Genomic DNA, 20,272 nt, shown 5'->3' on the forward strand with positions numbered 1-20,272 from the left:
ATACCTAAGTGTTTTATATAACATATATTTTATATTTTTTCAGTATTTAAAAAAAATTGTCTGGTGCTAAGGTGTTTTTTTTCAAAAAAAATGTTCGATGTATCCGACAATATTATAATTGACCGAAAACAATAGAGTAATAAATAATAATATAGTAATTTACTATATGCCGAAAACCAAAAGAAAAATGATAACACAAACATAATATTATCCACAAAATAGATCTATTTTAATATTATCCACAAGAATGAGTGCATATGTTGACTGTCTGCGCAATAATGCAATATTAAAAATGTTGGCCCAGGCACTTGGTAAATAGCTACTTAGTTTATACAATATATAATGCTTATTCTAGTCCAGCTAGAAAACCCGCTGTTTTTGTGCATGTTATTATATACTCCGGGGCCCGAAAGGCTCCCTCCAAAATACACAACCATCGCACATAGGTCGTTGGGACATTATTGGTTACTCATTATATTGTGATAATCGGAAAGCAATGAAATTGATAACTCCCATCAAAAAGCATCTGTAGAAAATAGCATCTATAGTTGATTACATTTTACAACTTGTCACTTACGTCCTATGGCAAATTTTATTACATCGAGAAGGAAGCGGAATCGTTTATTCATATATTCGTATTATAATATCAAACAGCCGTCAATATATTAGTACTTTCAGATTTTATAATTTATAAATATATTATAAATGTTATATTTTTTATTTTTATAAATATTTATTCAATTGAGATTAATTTTTATTAATTACTACAAGTTAGTTGATATTTTATGAGTGCATTTTCTAAATTATGAACAAGTACACATGTTTAGACTAAAATAGTAACAAATATTATGATATTTTCGTTCAAATATAAGTGAAATTGTATTAAATAAATGATATAAATATTCTACAGGTTTTGTTCTCGCTTTACCCCTCCTAGCTCCCTGCAATCACACACAAAAAAGGTACCGATATGGCCAGGCAATGATCTGAAATAATCATTTCAGATTATACTTGCAAACATACGTTTATATAATTATAGATTAGGCAGTAGAGAAAATCAAGTCAACAAGGACGAAGAAATTTCTTTTCACGAAGTATTGAATTTCCACGCCAGTATCATGTCAGTGACGTCACTGTTAGTAAAGTTAAGCGCATCGTGATGGATCCATAATATCGTACCTAAGACAATTCGCGATATTTAACTCGAAACCGACACTTTGATTGTTACGATTTGCCAACTATATAGACAACATTATTATTTATTATTATTGTCATTGTGAGGATTTTTCCCTACATTTTATAGATATCATAAAGGTTCCATAGTTCTATATAATAAAAATGTAAACACTATTATATCATATTCAAGTATTCAACCATTATATTTTTGTTGTTTTCCCAACGAGATTTTCCCTCTCTCATATTATTATTATCATAAATTCCCAGTGCCTAATATCCATCAGAAACTCGTTATTTTTTTATATCTGGAATGCATTGAAATCATAAAATGTCCAATGTATTACATAGTAGTGTTATTACTATTATATTAAGCAGAAACCCATCTTCAAGAAAATTTTAATTGTTTTTTCAACCTTTTTTCTCGGTACAGTTTATAACGAATTTTCGTCAACGAGGCTGAATTTACCCCATCTTCCTCCTAATGAAACACAATATTGTTTAGAATCAATTAAATTTATATTTTAAACTAATAACGTTATGTTGATAGTTTTTAAATCAAAAAGAATGTTGAGTGAAAATGTGTATGCATTTATTTAAAAAAAAATTAATTACGCTGTTTTAAAACTACAGTTTACTTGGTCCCGATAACTGGAGAGATAAAACATTTGAGTTTAGTGAACAGTTAAAAATATTTATGTATTTTTTAAACAACAACAACAATTAAATTACATTGTCTTGTATAAAAACAACTTAGTTTGTACTTCCATGTTAAAAGTGAGATGTGTATAATGTTATTATTTATTTGTAATAGAATAAAATTAATTCAAGCCCGGTAGGAAGTTGTTAAAAGTTTCGAAAAGTAAATATTAAAAAATTGTCACATCGTCTTATATTTTATATTTTTAGCTTAGGTTTAATAAACACACACCTACACCAATGAGTTTATAACATAAATTTAAAAAAGTTACTAAGATACCCACAGAATCCGTGGGTGTTTTGTGCATTTAATGTGCAGCTCAATGTTTTGAATAGACTACAAGAATAATTGTTTTGAACGGACCAACGAGAGACGAGAGTCAATTTAAAACTGATGATAAATGCAATATTCTCAGATGATTCTAAAAATATTGTGGGGCTTTTTATTTATCTGAAAAATGTACATAACTGCGAAACAAATAATTTTTCCAATTTTATCGTAATCTAAAATAAAAACAAAGTCCAAGCAACATTTTATGAATTAAGATTTTCAATTTATTTTTCCCACATTTAATGTTATCTTTTAAGTTTTGACCAAATCGTGTCGGTATTTGTAAAATAATTAATATACCAACTATCATGATTAGATTTCTTGTCAAAATACTGGAATTTTATATTTTTTGGTTTGGTTTTACCTGCGCGTATTGATAAGTATTTAAAATAATTATAATTCCAAGTTTGATATAACATTGTGCATTTTGTGATCATGTTATATCTAAACTCATACAATATTTATTATTTGGTTTATTTAATTTATATTTTATTAAACAGTTATTACAGATTTTAATTGAAAATATGGTATTGAAGTGAAATATTTAATTATTTTCGCATGATCAACGAATTCATCAATATTTATCACGCAATATTATGTTTTGTAAACAAGGTAGTCTGTCTAATAGTTCATAGATCAGCAATACGCATTCACATACTTATACTGTAAGTACCTATCTCAAATGTGTTCACCTTTCACACAAAGGATTCACCATTATTAGTAAGTTAATATCAGTAATAACAAATGCGAAAGATACAAAATGGTCTATAGTTGTTATTGTTGTATCTCCCAGTTTTGTTTTACTTAAATGTTTTCATGTTTTCATTGTAACCTAACCATTTTTATTATCATTTTTATTCATACAATATAACGTTTTTTTAAAACGTGATAAACGACGGTGATAAAACAGGGATTTATGAAATATTCGTTTTGACTAGACGTTCTACGAAAATATAAAATATAGAATAAGCTGCGCTGTGGTAAGTACTGATGTATATGGTAAGAAAAATAATGTAAAAAACCATCATGTTAATTTATTCAATTCAATAATATTGACAAGGGTTTAAAAAATATGACACGTATACTTAACATTGCAGAACCTAACTTTGGACATGATAACTTTGCGACACATCAAAATATAATTCTTTATTGCACGACACGAGTACACGACCTAACCTAAACATATTATATTACAGTCGCGGATCGAGGTAGTAGCGTATTAATTTATTATTTTATATAGATGAAGATCTTATCGTCGATAATCCTCTTGAGTTGGGTTTAGATGTTTACGTTTTTTCGTTTTTTTGTATTTAAAATATTATAAATAAGTGATAATAATTTATAAATAAAGCTCAATAATTATTGTTTTTTAAATTTATTGTTAAATCAAATTTAATAGGTATCTAAATTTCAAAATCAGATGGTCACGTGGTATATGAATATAAATGCCTTAAATCAGACAAGGAATAAGGCACTGAGATCACGTTAAAAACATGTGGGCTCGTCTACAAGGCGATGGACAGCCGAAAATAGTGTATAATATAGGTATTGAATATTTTACAATTTTTGTCATTAAACTGTGACGTGCAGTTCAGATACAACGGAGATCGAACGTTTCATCGAACTGTCCACACTAAATTGATGTAAATCACAATTAATTGACGATTTCGGACGATCAACACATTTAAAAAAAAATATTATCTACGTTTGAGATGTTATATACGTTGCACGTAAAATCTGTACCGAGCCAATTGCATAGTGATCGGACTCGAATATTCGTGAACCGTGGTAAATCACCGTATCTGACGCCGATGTCCGATAGTGAGCTACTAAAACGTTTCAAGATTAAACCACACGGCTATATGTAAATATATATTCAGTCCGATTTCGTGTACGTGTTTGCGTCCTTCAATTACTACATCCTTGTGTGCCGGCGTTTGTTTGAATGAAAAATTAACCAAAAATGGAAAAAAACCACTACCTCCTGCTGCCGTTGATGACGCGAGTGCTGCATAATACTTATACATAAGGATTTTATATTGGCAGGAAAAACCAAGATTGAACAGATCCAAGACAATAACCTTCAACCACGTTTTCAAAGGGGTTTTAGTGCTACGTATAAAAAAATATATGTTTAATAAATTAAAATAGTCATGAAATATTATTATTACTATTACCACCATTTAATGTTTTTACTTTTTCGTAAAATGAACGATTGTACCACAAGGTTGTTTATTATGTCAGTTTTTAAATTGAAAAAAAAAATAACCGACTTAAGTAAATAGACGTCCATCTGGAACTCTAAAACATTTATTCATCATTTTAAATTGTTTACTGACTCCTTTTCTTTATACTATTTGGGACAGTTTATGTATTCAAAATAAAAAGATAAAGAGATACCTCTGGGAGAACACTAACTCTTTTTTACAACATACAATGAGACGGAGTAATTCTAAATCGATCAACTGTTAGGGATGTTTATCTCTTGCATCTCAATAGCCAGGTTTCTAGGATGAGGTAAACATCATAATAATTTAAACAAATATCAAATTTATTCATTTCAGTTGCCTTGAAATATTACAATTTTGCATTTTGCAATTTTTATATTTCTGATCAACTAATATTATTCTGAATTAAAAATCAAAAAAAAATATACATTATGATTAAAAATTGTTGTAAATCTTGCAAATTCTTCACAACAAAATAATTTACAAATTGTTTCTTGAACGGAATTCTAACATCAAACGATTATAAAATAATTATGACTATGGTTTTTATCATTACAAATGGGATAAAACTAAATTGTTAAGGCTTAAGAAGCAAAACCGGTATCAAAATAAATCAAAAAATCTGAATTTGTTCAAATGTCTATAAATAACCCAAAAAGAGTTACAATATGTTAAAATTTATATCAGACTTATTAATTATAATTAATAATATTTGATTCAGTCCCTACGGTTATTTATTTTTGAATAAAATCGTACATTTGTTTGTTATTTTCGATTATTTTAATTGCATACATGGAAATCGGAATTTCTGCGAATACTTTTGATCCCTCAAAGTTTCAACTAGACCAAATCTGCTGAAATATACAACCCACAAAGTTTAAGATGCTTTTATCTATATTTTTACTGTTCCAAAAGGTGATTTCCGATAAAAAAATAAAAACACAAATAAAAATAACAACATTCTAACCAATTTATTAATCTCATCCCAGAATCTAAAAATATGTTTTACATATCTACATATCTATCTAAATTCATACTTACATACAATAACTATTCACTTATATGTTGATAGCGATAATCAACGATCGTAATTTTGGTTAAAGTTGTTGTTATATTTTACAGTGTAATGGCTTAATAAACAAAATAAATTTTTTTATATCTATAATAGTACTGTTATATAAAATGTATAATTATTTTTCGGTCACACCTATATGTTTAAATCATTGTTACTGACAATAATACGTATTAAATTATATGAATTTATGATTGAATTTACAAAAAAGGTTTTTATAGTCTGCTAATCAATCAATCATATTATTTAAGTATTTTATATTGAAAAATATTACTATCAGTTCACACTCGTTCAATTATACAAACAATATTTTAAATTTGAATATTAAAATAGGCAATTATAAAAAAAATAAAGTGATATCAGACTTTAACTACAAGGTGGGCCACTGCAAGTGTTTTTTGCACAATTGATAGACAAAAAGAATGTTGAATGTTAAAAAAATTACCCTGTACCTATTATGAATATTTAGATTATAAATCTATAAGCTATCTAAATTTAAAAACCTTTTTTTCTGATTTAATATAGTTCAAATAAAAATAAAACTTTTAATAAAACTTTTAAATTTAAAGTTTGTTTATAAAACTTTTATTGTTATATAATGCACAGTTTATGGTTTTTTTTATATATTATACAACCAATGTGTGTATAATTATATATTCGTCAAGCATTCTTACCCTCATTTTTTTCCTTAAATGATATAATAACTCTAAGCATTTGAAACAATCGTATTTTTTAAGTACTTATACCATTAACTATAAAATGGTATATACTTAAAAATCAGAATTTGGATAAACGCATTATTAAAGGATAAAAGGGAGGGTCGAGCATGATTGCTGATTAGTATATATTACAGTTACAAATTAATGTATAATATTTGTCTTTAAGTATTTAACATATTATAAAGTGATTTGTTAGTCAATGTCGAAAAACTGTGATACAACAGTAAAATATATACCAAAGTTGACCTAAGTCTACTTTACGCAAGAATATTAAAAATGCAGTATAATACCCGGTAAGAATTGTTTCTCACAAAACTGCTTCATCCGACTCAATTGTTATCCACATCTAAGTTGGTATGTACCAGAGTATTGTAAGATGTATTCTTAAAATAAATAATTCAGATTTTTAATAACGTTTTGACGTTTTTACTGAATTGAAAATATTACGCGTTCGGCGCAAATTATTAATATCTATATTCCGTATTAGCTTATATGCTGTCTATATATCCACGAGTAGATTTAAGATGACTATCCGAGTAACTTTATCGACGTAAAGATACCATGGAATTTAAAATGAAAACATATCTACGCGTATTGAAGCGTTTTAATTAAAAATTTTTTTCGTTTCGTTTTGAGATAAATGGCGTTTTTACAGGGAATGGTAGTAAAGGGGGAGGGTAAAACACATTTTTTTTGTACCTAATGAATATTGCATTAAATACTTTTTGTGCCTATAAATACTTGTTAATCGCGTAAATTGTTGAATTGCATACACGATGGACCACCAATCACCCTGTATTACTGCAAGTAGATAATGTATATAGAACTAATGTATAATAAACGAAACATTAATATTTTAAAATAAAACACTTCGGATTTATCTAAGAACTAATTTGCAGACTAGATAGTCCGTTTCTCTGTTAAATCAAATACTTTTAAATGACAAATTAAAAAAAATATCTTAAGCGTTCTTTACAAAATGTCACGTCATTATGCCGAGTCCAAAGGTGAACTGTCTATTTTTAGTCCTGGGTGTAAAATTAAGGAGGGGGCCAGTATTTTTTTTTTTTGATAACCTATTGAAATTAGGTTTATTTTAAGTCTATTATGTACATTACAATGAGAGTTAAATTTAAAAAAGAGCTCGACAGTGGTGATCGTGGCCTGGATCATAAATACGGATGGGGGCCCGGGGTGATCTTGGTTTATATCACCCCCATGGGTCAGTCCAGTGTCTACCAATAGTCGAATATTATTATTAATGTCTCACGAAGATTGAGGGTAACCACTGCACTGAAGTAGGTACTTGTTTGATGCGTGCAACTAAGATTGTGTGATTTCCAATCACAGTAAAGTTATTAAAATATTTTGCACGTTATTGGTTCACTAGACAAAATTGTAAATTTGCTAAAAAGCCAAAAGACAAATATTAACTACTATTATCATGTATAACAAATCAGCATGAATAATCTTATATTATATTAATTATTCGAGATAAAAATTGAAAATTGTGAAAATAAAAAACCTGCAGAAGAACAAAAAAACATTTACAATTCTGCATCGAGCTCAAAAGATACATACATTTGTTTCATATACATAACTGTGATAAATAATCGGCCGCAGCTGTTCTTAAATTTGAATAGGCTATGATTCTGAGCGGAGCTAAAAATACTTTTTAAGCCTCACTTTTTCTTGTTACAAATGTTTTTACTTGTTACAATATGCTATATTAACTTGTACTGCTTATTGCGTAATAGAAAAAATAAGATTTAGTTATAAACTTTTGACAATACTAGGCTTAACAATTCGCACTTACATTCCAGCGCGTCTAACCAGAATGGTGTGTACCCATACCGTTTTCCGGTTTAAACTTGATGGAAAATCCAAAGACTCGGTTGCCCGTTATATGCATGTTACGATGGAAATATACAAATAATGCAAGTATAGACTTAATACACGCAGTTATATTGCGAGCATAATATACAGATTTATTTTTCAAAACAACGGAGGTGAAACATTGAATAATACCAAACACTCACTAAGCCGCTGAAATGTTGTCCGGTATTTGGAGTTGTTCGCGATATTCAGCGGATAATGCTTGTAGTTATTGTTTCCACAAAAAAAAAAAAAAAAACGTCAGCTTTTCGGAAGTGTCCGTTAGGGGAGGGTTTCACACTACTAATTATAGGTATACTTATCACACGATTTTATACACCTATATATTATACTAGGTATAATATAACACTGAAATTACATACGATATTATATTATTATATTAGCTTAGATATATGTTATTATTATTTATAAACCCAATTAGCTGAAGTTTCTGAACTACCTATATAGTTTTAATAACGGTCCATTAATCTTGCCGAGCACTACACGCTTGATATTTAGACTTTATGTATGCACGATCATTCTTACATATTTATCACAAGTCGCGAACGAGGAATGCAAACATATTATAATATACTGATTAATCTCAAATCTATGAAAACAACGTTTACGGAATGAAATTATTATCGTGACTCGTATCTATCGCATGTATAAATATATACGAGCGCATCTGTACAGAGTGTAATATTCGAAAAGTACGGTGCACCTCATCTCATGTCGTACCCCTGTAAAGCTTCGAAACGAGCTAACCGTCACGCGTGTTGTCCTTTGTCCAATAATTTACATGGGTGCGTGTGTGCGTGTGTGTGTGCGTGTGTGTGCGTGTGTGTATGGGCGAGCGCGCGCGCGCGTAGTGTTGTATAGACTTAGTCCTTTCTTTAAATCCAAAGACTTTTAGCGTATTCGAAACGAAAACAGTTTCATGCTAATGCTCAACACTCGTGTATTTATAGAAAACACACACACGCACGTGCATAGCGGCGAGTGCAGGTTTCACTGTAGTGTAATGGAAATGTTGCTAAGCAAATATAACAATAACGTACGATTGTACCTATACAAAGAAACAACACTATTTTGGCAGAAACAATATTGTGTTAGCGCAGAATGTAATAATATATTTTAACGTCTCTCCCCCCTCAGCGCTAACGTCATACCTTATGTTATACGTATCTCGCGGGGTTGTACGTGATTTTTTGTAGTAGGCACCCACATGTCTCTCTCGTGTCTCCGCGTTTCGGACAACATCGTTTTTGTCATATGATATGATTCTTATTATTTGACCCCCGACAGCTATATTCTTCTTCCCATAACCACGTTATCGCGACGATGTCCTCCTTAAATCATGAGATTCCCCTCGTCTGATTCTTATTCGTCGGCATGTTTTTTTTTTTTTTATTCTCTATTGTTTCGAAGTTTCTTCCATTAGCCCTGTGATTAATTCCATCCACTCTGAAAGCTTTACGTTACCATTATATATCATATTTATATATTTTATTTATTATTCAGTTAAGTATATATAATAACAATGTTATGTATTTACACGTTTCCGGTCCAATAACTATCGAGATGTATACAATTGTTAAGTGTTTCTCTCGAGCAAAAATTTAAAACTTTCCTCTTGGAAAATGGACAGCTTATAATACATATTTTAAAGTACCTATATAAATTCATGAAATAAATTAGTTCGTTGGTAAGTTTTAAATTAGTACGTTCTCTTCATTCAGTTTGAAAGTAAGACATTTCACAATAATTTTAGTCTGATACACCTACATGGAGAGTAATTATTGTATAATATTATACAATATAAAACAGCTTATAAACAATAATAAGTATAAGTATAATACATTTTTATTGACTGTAAATTGTCATAATATTTAAATGTTTTAAAATCTCATTTTTTAGAAATGATGTAATCATAAAAATATTTAAATTTTTTATTGTTATTATTTTAATTGAATAATTTTCAATATTTTTTGTTCAAACATCTATTTTTGTCAAAATTCGTACTTCAAATGTCTCTAAGAAAAATAGTAATAATATATTTATTAGATTTTTTTGGTTTCAGAATAAAATATTTATGAGGAACCTCGTAGGTATTAGATTTTCAAGCTTTTCGACCAATGGAAAATTATTGATCGATATTTATAGAAAAAAAAAAACAAAGATTTAAAATTTGTATAAATAGCTTAAAAAATGTCAACAATATTATGAAAATTATACCATGTGTAGGACATTATAATATAAACAATTGAAGACAATTTAAAGTATCTACGGTTATTTATTTTTTAATCACAATATAATAAAAAAATCAATAATGACAAAAACTGGTTTTGCCTAAAAATTCCTATTCCTCCCAAACATTATAAAAATAAGTTACTGGGCATTTTTACTTTTGACCTCCCTCCCTTTAAATCCAATGCTCTATTTACGTCATTTTACTACTACTAGGGAAGATATTGAAGTCGAATACATAAGCATTTTTACTGCTTAAAAAGGAGATAACACAAACATTTTTTTTGAAAACTTATACCATTATAAAATCAATAATTCATCGCTCCAGAGAACAAAGTCTAAAATACAACTATTTGGAAATATTATGTTGTGGGTTTGTATTAATCGAATAATTAATTGATATTATTTAATATTGCCTATATTATAGTATGTCTTAGTGCATTTTAAACATTTTGATAGTTTGATTTAGGTATAATCAGAATGAAATACCGTTAAACTTTTTTATGTTAACTCAGAATGTATTTCGATTTTATACTTAATATTTTAGTCCAAAATATTTAAAAACAGATTTTTTTTAAATGTTGTGTATGAAGAAATAATATTAATTTTAGATTTTAAGCATTTTTAAAAAAAAATCTTTTCTGATATTTTGACCTGTTTGGAAACACACCTTTTTGATAATGCGAACATTGCGTTCATCATAACGCCCTTTTAAGTATCAGACGGAAATAGTGTTAGATTTTTGCAAGAGAGAATATGAAAATTCTACCGAGTTACATAATATGTTTAGTAAATTTTTTACAAGTTTTAATTCTTATTTATTCGTCAAGAATATACGAGCTGCTAAGGGAGATGTCTAGAATGTTGCTTATACAGATTACAGATATACGTCTTTATTCATAATCATACTAATACATTTTAAATAAATCCCGACGTCACTGACATTGACCTGCAGTTTAAAGTGAAATTAATCATTGCTAATTTATACTATTTTTTAATACTAAATGGTGCAGCAGCGCGACATCATCATTTATCTGTACACACCTAACAACGCCAACATAAAACGAGTGTTGTCCGGTAGGACAGTTGAAGTTAATCTATTAGTTACTTATATATATACCTCATCGCTCAATGATTGTAATTTTATTTATATTTTTCTTACATTTTCTTCTCCTTAGGTGTCTTCTCAGTTATTAATGTCATTATTATGTCATAGGTACTGTAGGATTAAAGTAATTATGCAGATTAAAGATATTCGATCAGAAAATAGATTCAAATAAAAATCAACTTTTGGTTCTTATGTTAAAATATTTTATTATAACTCATTTTTAAAATATTTAGTGATAGTACCTACTAATGCTGGTCTTGATGCTGGATAAAAACCAAATTCGTAAAATGTTAAAATATGAACGAAAATGTTAAAAATAAATGCTTATGAGTATCACCGTCTAATATTCTCAAACTAAGATATCGATTATACTTGAGGTACCTTTATTCCCATAGGATTGTTCCCCACAGATTTACTAATTTATTTATAATGTTGGGAGATTGCAAATACCATAGATTGAAAATTCGGTATTTGGGCTTAAAATATTGTCCCGTGTCCAGGACTAAATAAAAAACCGGGGAATAGCTTTACTTCATACTTCATAGTTATAAAAGTTTATTATTTTCCAATTATTTTAAAAAGCACGAGAAATTTTCTACTTTTGACTGCCCCCCTAAAGTATGAACTAGATTCAATTTGCTTCTAGAAACTACCCTCAAGGTTAGATTGAAGCATTTTTCTGTTCAAAGACGTGGTGACAGGCAAAAAAAAAGTCATTATAAAGTCAATAAGTATATTGTTTTATCTTTGCACGAGAAAACTAAAATAAAAATAATTAAAAAATGAAATATGTAAGTAAAGGTAACACTGTCTTATTAGACGATGATAATCTATTGCTTTGTGAAGTCATAATGGCTAAACTCATATTTCATCATACTGTACATCATTGTATTAATATACCTACTTGAATAAACTAGTAATATTCGTCAGATTTACATTTAATCCTACCATTAAATATTATCACAGCAACTATTTGGCCACTGTGATTAATAATAATAACATGTATAGGTATCTACTCAGTGTATCGCATGGACTTCAAAATGTCATTGTTGAATCAAGTCGGAGTAAAGCACGCATCGAACAATGTTATAGACCTGAGAATTATTTTCTATTTTAACACGTCAACCGTTATTATAATCAATGAATTCTTCGCCAGTGAAATTGTTTTGGACCCCCATTTCTATATCGATATATTATTATGAATAAATTGATTTTAGTTATATTTTTAGAGACAAATATTCATAGAACCTGCAGGGAAGAACTATTTAACGATCTCGCAGTAGTAAGTGTACACATCAATTATTGCACTCGGTACACAATTTATGTTTAATAAATAATTTGTGGCATTTAAATTTTACACATATAAGGTCAACAATTGTGTAATTTACAGTGAAAACAAAAATCATATTTTGAATTTCCTATAAAGGAATAAATGCCATTTATAATATTCCTTAGGGACAAGAAAAAATCTCCCAAAATATATAATCTATAAACATACATATTTGGGTGAAGATTAGTATAATGCGTTTTTGATAAAGCTATAGAGAATTCTAGTTGGGATATTATACTTTAAGTTTCACCTTAAGCCACCAATAACATACTACCTATATGTATCCATCACAATTCTCTACTCTTCCGAATTCCTGCAAATATATGAACTCGACGGTATTAATGTTTATGTATTTTGAATTTTGAATCTAATCGGCGGAATATATTATTGGTTTAACTGCTCTTTTATATTTATCAAATTAGTTTTTTTTTTGCAAGCAGCCCATGGCCCGCTTTAGGTCCGGTCTCAGAAACACCATTCTCGCTGGTCGCAACACCGCAGGTAAGTATACGAACAGTCAGCAGCAGCAACAGAGTTTGGCGACCGACCGCGGCCTCTGTGACACACACACGCACACACATGCTCTTCGCGGACAGACACTCTAAAGCAGCGTTATAGCTGCAGCAAGCACCTATACATGTAACCATACGCCGTAAGTACAAAATGTATATGTGATCGTTGCGGGGGGTGTCTCGTTGGTGGGGGTGGGGGGGATTTCGTTCGCGCGGGCGCACGTAAGGGGGTGTAAAATACTGCGGGGGCGGGTCCGACGAGGAGTTTCGCGTATATATAACGTGTTGTAACCGGGTGTCGAGCGGCACACGACGTTTACAAAAATATCGCGTCGGACCAAAGTAAATCATACAATAATATTGTATATTCTTATTATTCAGATCTTATTTATTTCGGATCCGCCGTTTCCGGCACATCTCGTCGTCGTCGTCGGCGACCTGACTTGACCCAACCCACAGCACGCGGCCGTCGCCGTCGGTTCCCGATTTATACAGCCGCCGATCGAGGAGCAGGGCTTTTTTTCCGTCCCAAAAATCGCGCATTATTCCATACGATACTACAACCCCTTTTCGCTCACCGACGCCACACGCGCACGTTTGTACCGCGATTTTCACAACTACTTCGAGTCGTCGCCGTCGTCGTCCGCACACACACCGGTGTTGTACGCAACAGGCTTTTGATCCTCCGCCGCCGCCGCCTTAATACACCAACGGCACGCAAACGGCGTACACGCGTGTACATTTAACACCGTCCGTCTGACTACCGGATAACCGCGAAAAAGGTTTGTACCACATCAATAATAATAATAATAATAATAATAATAGTATTCGTCTATTTTTTAACATTCGCCCCCTCCGTGATATAGGTAACGAGTAGCACAATAATATAATATAACAGCCGGTATTCTATGTTTCTATAATTTTGTTATTGGTGTATTTTTACTGTCGTCCTATACGATATAATGTTTTTTTTTTTTTTTAATTGTTTTTATAAGATATATAATCTGCAGTAATGAATTATTATCCAAATAATAGGTACACTTAATACGTATGTGTAATGGTGAAGGCAGGAAAAAAATTTTGATTTTGATTTTTTTATACGCTCGGTATGAATTATATTAATACCATACAATATTGTGCTACAATCAGCATCACTATATACCCACAAACATATTCAATAAAATGGCTTAGTTTTTGAAATATCAAAACTTTAATATTATTTACTTATTTTATTTCAACATGTACATAATTAAATATGTCTACTCACTAAATTAATTTTTATATACTTCTCGTATTTCTGTAGAGACCTTTAAAAATGGTTTTTACTAGGCTTTGAGTATCCTCTAATTTAGAATTCTGAAAAAATATGGAAATATATAGTTTTATGTACTTATGTAATAGTAATTGAAATTGTAATACTTACTCACACTGCTGAAGGTTTTAAATCTACTACTGACATATAATGTATAGTATTTCTGTCTACTGTTATGATTTAATCATAACAAATTAAAAATAAATAAAATATATTTATTGGGATTCTCTAATTTATTGGATAATATCTGCGAAGAATGAATTAATAATTTGTAAAAAGGAATCAGGTGCATTATAAATTCTCATCTTGAAAGCAGTTTTTCAGTTAAATTTTCGTAATGTCACTTAATAATTAAACAAATTAGTACTTTCCACTTAAACGATTAAAAAAAATTCTATTTTGTCTTAACTAGTTAACTGTGTTTGTCGTGATCACAAATTTGTTGTTTAATTAATTTAACTAAGTGATAGTAATCCACTGATTAAGTTGTTAACATCGAGACACTTATAACTTTTGTAATTCATGCACCTTATAATATATGTAGCTTTTACAGTCGTAATACTAGTAAATATATCCCTGCAATATTATGATTTAATACAACATAAACCACGCTGTGAAAATAAATGTTAATTTAATGTAACGTTTATAAATTATTTAAAAGAAAAATCATTATACATACGATATTCATAAATTTGGACAAAAAGTATTTACCTTTTCTGAATTAAATATAAATAAGAACAACAGATTGTTGCGAATAAATTATTATTGATAGGTAATATTAATAGCATTTTTTTTTTAAGTTTGAGAATAATTTAATATACATTTTAAAATTATGTTTCAAAAAACAAATGAAATATTAATGTCGAGTGTAATAAATTAATCTAAATAAAGTATATTTGTTATTCAAATTTTAATAGTAAATTGTATGGTTATGAATAAATAGAACAGTTTGTAGCAAAATTATTATTGTTTATTATTAATATATGGGAATAAACTTCAATTTTAGCTAAGATATTTTATATTAAACATTTGAAAAATTACAAACACTATTTTATCAGCTGCAGACTACTTTATTCATAAACGATTGTTTTTTAAACATATTAAATCATAATTATAAACAAATGAATTAGCTAACATACAATTATTATTCGCCAATATGAGTTGAATATACTTATGATGAGTCTCAAACATCAATCGTGTCCATTTCATTCTATTTTGTTGTCTCTGTTCAAAATGGTGGTTATTTGGCTTGAAATTGTTATTAGTCTTTATTCCGGATTTATCTGTTTTTACGTATCGTTACTGAATATGTGCAGTCTTACGCCAGTAAAAAATGTGGACAGTTCATTCAACACGAGTTGACGGGAAAAAGTGTTTTTGCATATTTGAGAATATTTCACGGGTTAGGGAATATTTAACTTATTAGCATATTTTAAATATATTTTTGTAAAATGTGTGAAAAATAATAATTTATTTAAATTTTAAATTATTATTAATTTTAAAATTAAGGTACCTAAAAAAATATTTTTTAAACATTCGAACCAACCATTACTTTTTGTTTTGTATAATTTTGACTAGTCATCGAGTCGTTACATATTACTTTTCCTAACCTTCATTGATAAAAACAACGTATTTGTTTATCAAATATTCAAATATTTGGTTTTGGGATTGCGTGTTTTGAAGTTTTTAAAACGAATAATTATTTATACTAAAGCAAAAATATCCATTTGTTTTAAAGACCTATCAAAATAATGTATAGAATCGTTTAATACAAAACACACTATTTGAACTGTTATTATAGATCAATTATTCTATAATGCAACTATGCAAGTGTATGGTTATTCACTTCAATAATTATTTAAGTAATAGTGTAAATAATAAAAAAAAAAATATTTGCATATTACAGCATACCATATTGAGGTTCATCGATTATTTTTGCATATTTTTATAATTTTTAATATAATATATTTATATAAGGAGAATACTAATTGTCGGTTTATTTTGATTTTAGAGAATATTTGCATAGTATTTTGGGTGTTTTAAGAGAATATAAATTTGGACTATAGTTACTACTTATTAGTTGTCAATTATTCTAAGCTGCCTAGTGGGTATTATATTTTGTACATCTTAAATTAATTCTATGACACAAGTACACAATATATTCAGGTCATACTAGTATAGATAGAAATAAAAGTCTATAATGTTTTGTAAAATATAATAATAAATAATACAGCTCCGGGTAGCTAATTTTATACATATATTAATGATGATTTAACAATAAATGCTTAAGTTGTTACACCTAACGATATTTATCCATTTCTATTATCACATATGTGTAGGGATTTTATGGAAGATAATAAATACACAGTGCCTACTGCCTAATGATAATATATTTTTTTTAAATACACGTAAAATTATAAATTCTAATAAATAAGTGAAATAGAAGTTACCGGAAATACTATTTAAAGATTAATGTTAAACAATTTAAATCGTTTTTTTGATATTACAAAACTTCCGTATAATAACGTTGAAACTTGAAATATATACTTCACAGTATGTCAACCAAAATATACACACATACCTACTTACTATTCACACTACTTTTTTTTTATAAATGCCAATAATGTTATAGTGTAGGTAAACAAAGAAATATAATTACTATTTTATATTGTACACGATTAGATAGTTATCAGAGCGTGAGTGGTTAATACCATAGATAATATTATAAACATGGATAGGACATCCCCATACATAATATTATACACTGTATATTGTGAGCGTAAAGTCTACTGGTTACCTTAATAATTATTTGTGGTATTAGATAGTAGATACTGGTTTTCGATAAAGATAATTTTGTATCATTCTGATCTCAGCCAATTTTTTAAATTAAATAATTATAATCAACCTGGTTTTTTTTTTCTATTAATATTGATTATTGTAATTAATAATTCCCCAAATTTTAAAATGAAACTTCTCAACACACTAATTTGTGTTTTTTTTCTTTTGGCATATGATACCACAAATACGAGCACTAATTAATACAAAAAATAACGAACACGACAACGATTGACGATACATGCACAGTGCACACGATGACGATCGTAGTCCGCCGACCACTATGTACAGGCAAGTGGCAAACAAAATAATACTGTAAAAGACAGATGAAATAAAAATAATATTGTCCTGAGAGCTAAAAATAAAATGGGATCCCCGTGACGCTATTGATTATCACCTTATCGCCTTATCGGTATTATTGCCGACAAAATCATGTAGATAAAATTAATTTACTAAAGAATCAAAAATTATTTTAAAATATGCAATAAAAATCAATAAATCTTAAAAATATGCATTTGTAGAAAAAAATTCCAAAATATGCAAAATAAACTTTTAAACTTTAACTCCAAACACCACAACACAAATTTGTACCGGATCAGATTTATTCTATTTACTTCCCGAACAAATATGCAAATGCATAAAGTCCCAAGCCCTGGTAATTATCTTCTATTTTGTCAGTGTTTTTATGTTATTATTAAAAAGCACAAACTAAAATAGAATATAAATGTTTGTTTTATGGTTACTTATCACAGTTTGTAAGGATATACTTTAATTACATGTAACCACTTTCGTAACTATGCTCTTCAATCACACTAGAATACGTGGTATGTTCAATCCATGTATATATTATCTATGGTTAATACTATCATAAGTTCCTATCAAACAATAAAGAAGTGAGGTAACACTTCTTTAACCAGTTTATAATATATTAATATATATATATGTCTTTCTATGATCGTTGCAATCGAATTTCTTTTTAAATATTGTAATATTTTACAATTAAAAAAATGTAAATTAAAATAATTTATTTGATTATTTTATGCGTACCGAGTATACTTGGAACTAATAAAAATACAATAGACAATTAGTTTTATAAAAAAAATGATAGACAATATTCTGATTGTAGATTCGATTCTTGTTTGTGTGTATTTTTATGATAGTGCAGTACCTATATAATATGTATTATAAATATTTGTTTTCGTTTTAATATTGTTTCACGCCAGAGGGGAAAGAACAGATGAAAAATATATAAGTTTTTATAAATGGTTTGTTTTCTAATCTATTTATGTTTAGATTCTGAAAGGAGAGATAAACGTACCTATTGGTCTTATAATGTTTTTATTCTGGTTGAAAAAAACAACAATACTCTTCACAGGGTTTCATAATATGTAAAGTCCTCACATATCGGCAATAGGACACCGCCGATTAGTGTAGTTTAGAAAAATCATTGTTAGTATTTTATAGTAGTATTATTAATTACCTATTGTCAAAAAAATATCAAAAAACTTGATCACATTATGATATTTAAGAATTAATCCTATTTTTAGCGAAATATAAATTCATTTTATTACAGAGAAAAACAATAACCCCAACAATTCCGAAGCTATTAAAATAGTTTTCAAAGATTACTGCCTATCTATTGAGATATGTATTTAATGTAAATGTTTTATATAAGACATTATTATGTCGTATAATATATAATTTTGGCAATTTTTTTTCTCATCAATTTTGATTTTTAAACTATTTTATTCAAACTATAATTATTATTGGGAAAAAAAAATGGAAAATACACCTTAAACAATCTTTTTTTCACACGCGTTTAAAGTTTGAATTAATGTGAAATTGATTGCTTTCGGAAATAATGCAGGTGTTATAGATTCTGATCGGTACAAGGCTGATATGAGTTTTACATTGATGTGGTTTTTTTTACTTCGAATAACACTTTTTATGACTTTACGAAGAAGCTTAAAATGTAACACGCGTCACATGCCATACCTGTATAGATTGTAAATGTATAAACATAGATTGTTTTTAAAATATGTAATTTCTCAAGTAAATTGCAAGAAATCGGTGAAGATTTGTAGGAAATAAATTACTTACCTTCTTTTTATTTACAAAATCACAATACTTTGAATAATGATTATTTAATATTATTATGTAGCATACCAAACACCAATTTTATATTTATTTCACTTTTCAGATCAACTAATTTATACTTTCTTTGAGTTATCAAAAGTCTTAACTCAATAGTAAATATTAAATTATGAGCCGTTTTTATTATCAATATTTTTAAATGCGTATAAGCATAAAGTATAAATAGGTGTGTTCATTCATACTTGTTATACACATTAAGTGTATATTATAGTAGCAAACATTAGTCATTAACTAGTGAGAAGAGTACTCAATGCACAGTATTGGAAAACACTTTTCCAGTTACTGAAACATTTTATGTATTGGGAAACTCTCTAGATTAAAAATTAATATTTTCACACTTCAAATATGAGTGCATTTTTTGTTAATTTGTTTGTCAATCTTTAGTCTTTAGTCTACTCTAATATAGCCTACTTTGTAGGTATTTAATATTTATCACGCCTTATAAATACAAAAAAATCATCTATAGCAATATTTATTTTCAATTAATTGTATATTTTGCAGATTATATGAATATCATATTAGATTGGAGTACTTCAGTGTGAAGTACTCACAGTAAGAATAGATGATTTAGTAATGAATACAAATATTGAACTAATGTTATGTTGAAATTATATTAACATAAGCATAAAGTTATCGATTTCGGAATCAAAATTGAAACCCATGGCCCATAATCC

General features: G+C 28.5%; 1 protein-coding gene across 2 annotated transcripts in view; it reads left to right on the top strand.

Moving 5' to 3' along the window:
• The first annotated feature begins 13,595 nt into the window (after positions 1-13,595).
• Positions 13,596-20,272, top strand: part of LOC111036673 (prothoracicostatic peptide) — a 38,645-nt gene continuing 31,968 nt past the window's right edge. For both annotated transcript variants that reach the window (XR_002604788.1, XM_022318790.1), the window contains exon 1: positions 13,596-14,079. The gene's annotated coding sequence lies outside the window, so the exon portion shown is untranslated. The remainder of the gene's footprint in view (positions 14,080-20,272) is intronic.

Source organism: Myzus persicae, unplaced genomic scaffold (genome assembly GCF_001856785.1).
Source record: "Myzus persicae strain clone G006 unplaced genomic scaffold, MPER_G0061.0, whole genome shotgun sequence".
Taxonomy (NCBI): Eukaryota; Metazoa; Arthropoda; class Insecta; order Hemiptera; family Aphididae; genus Myzus; species Myzus persicae.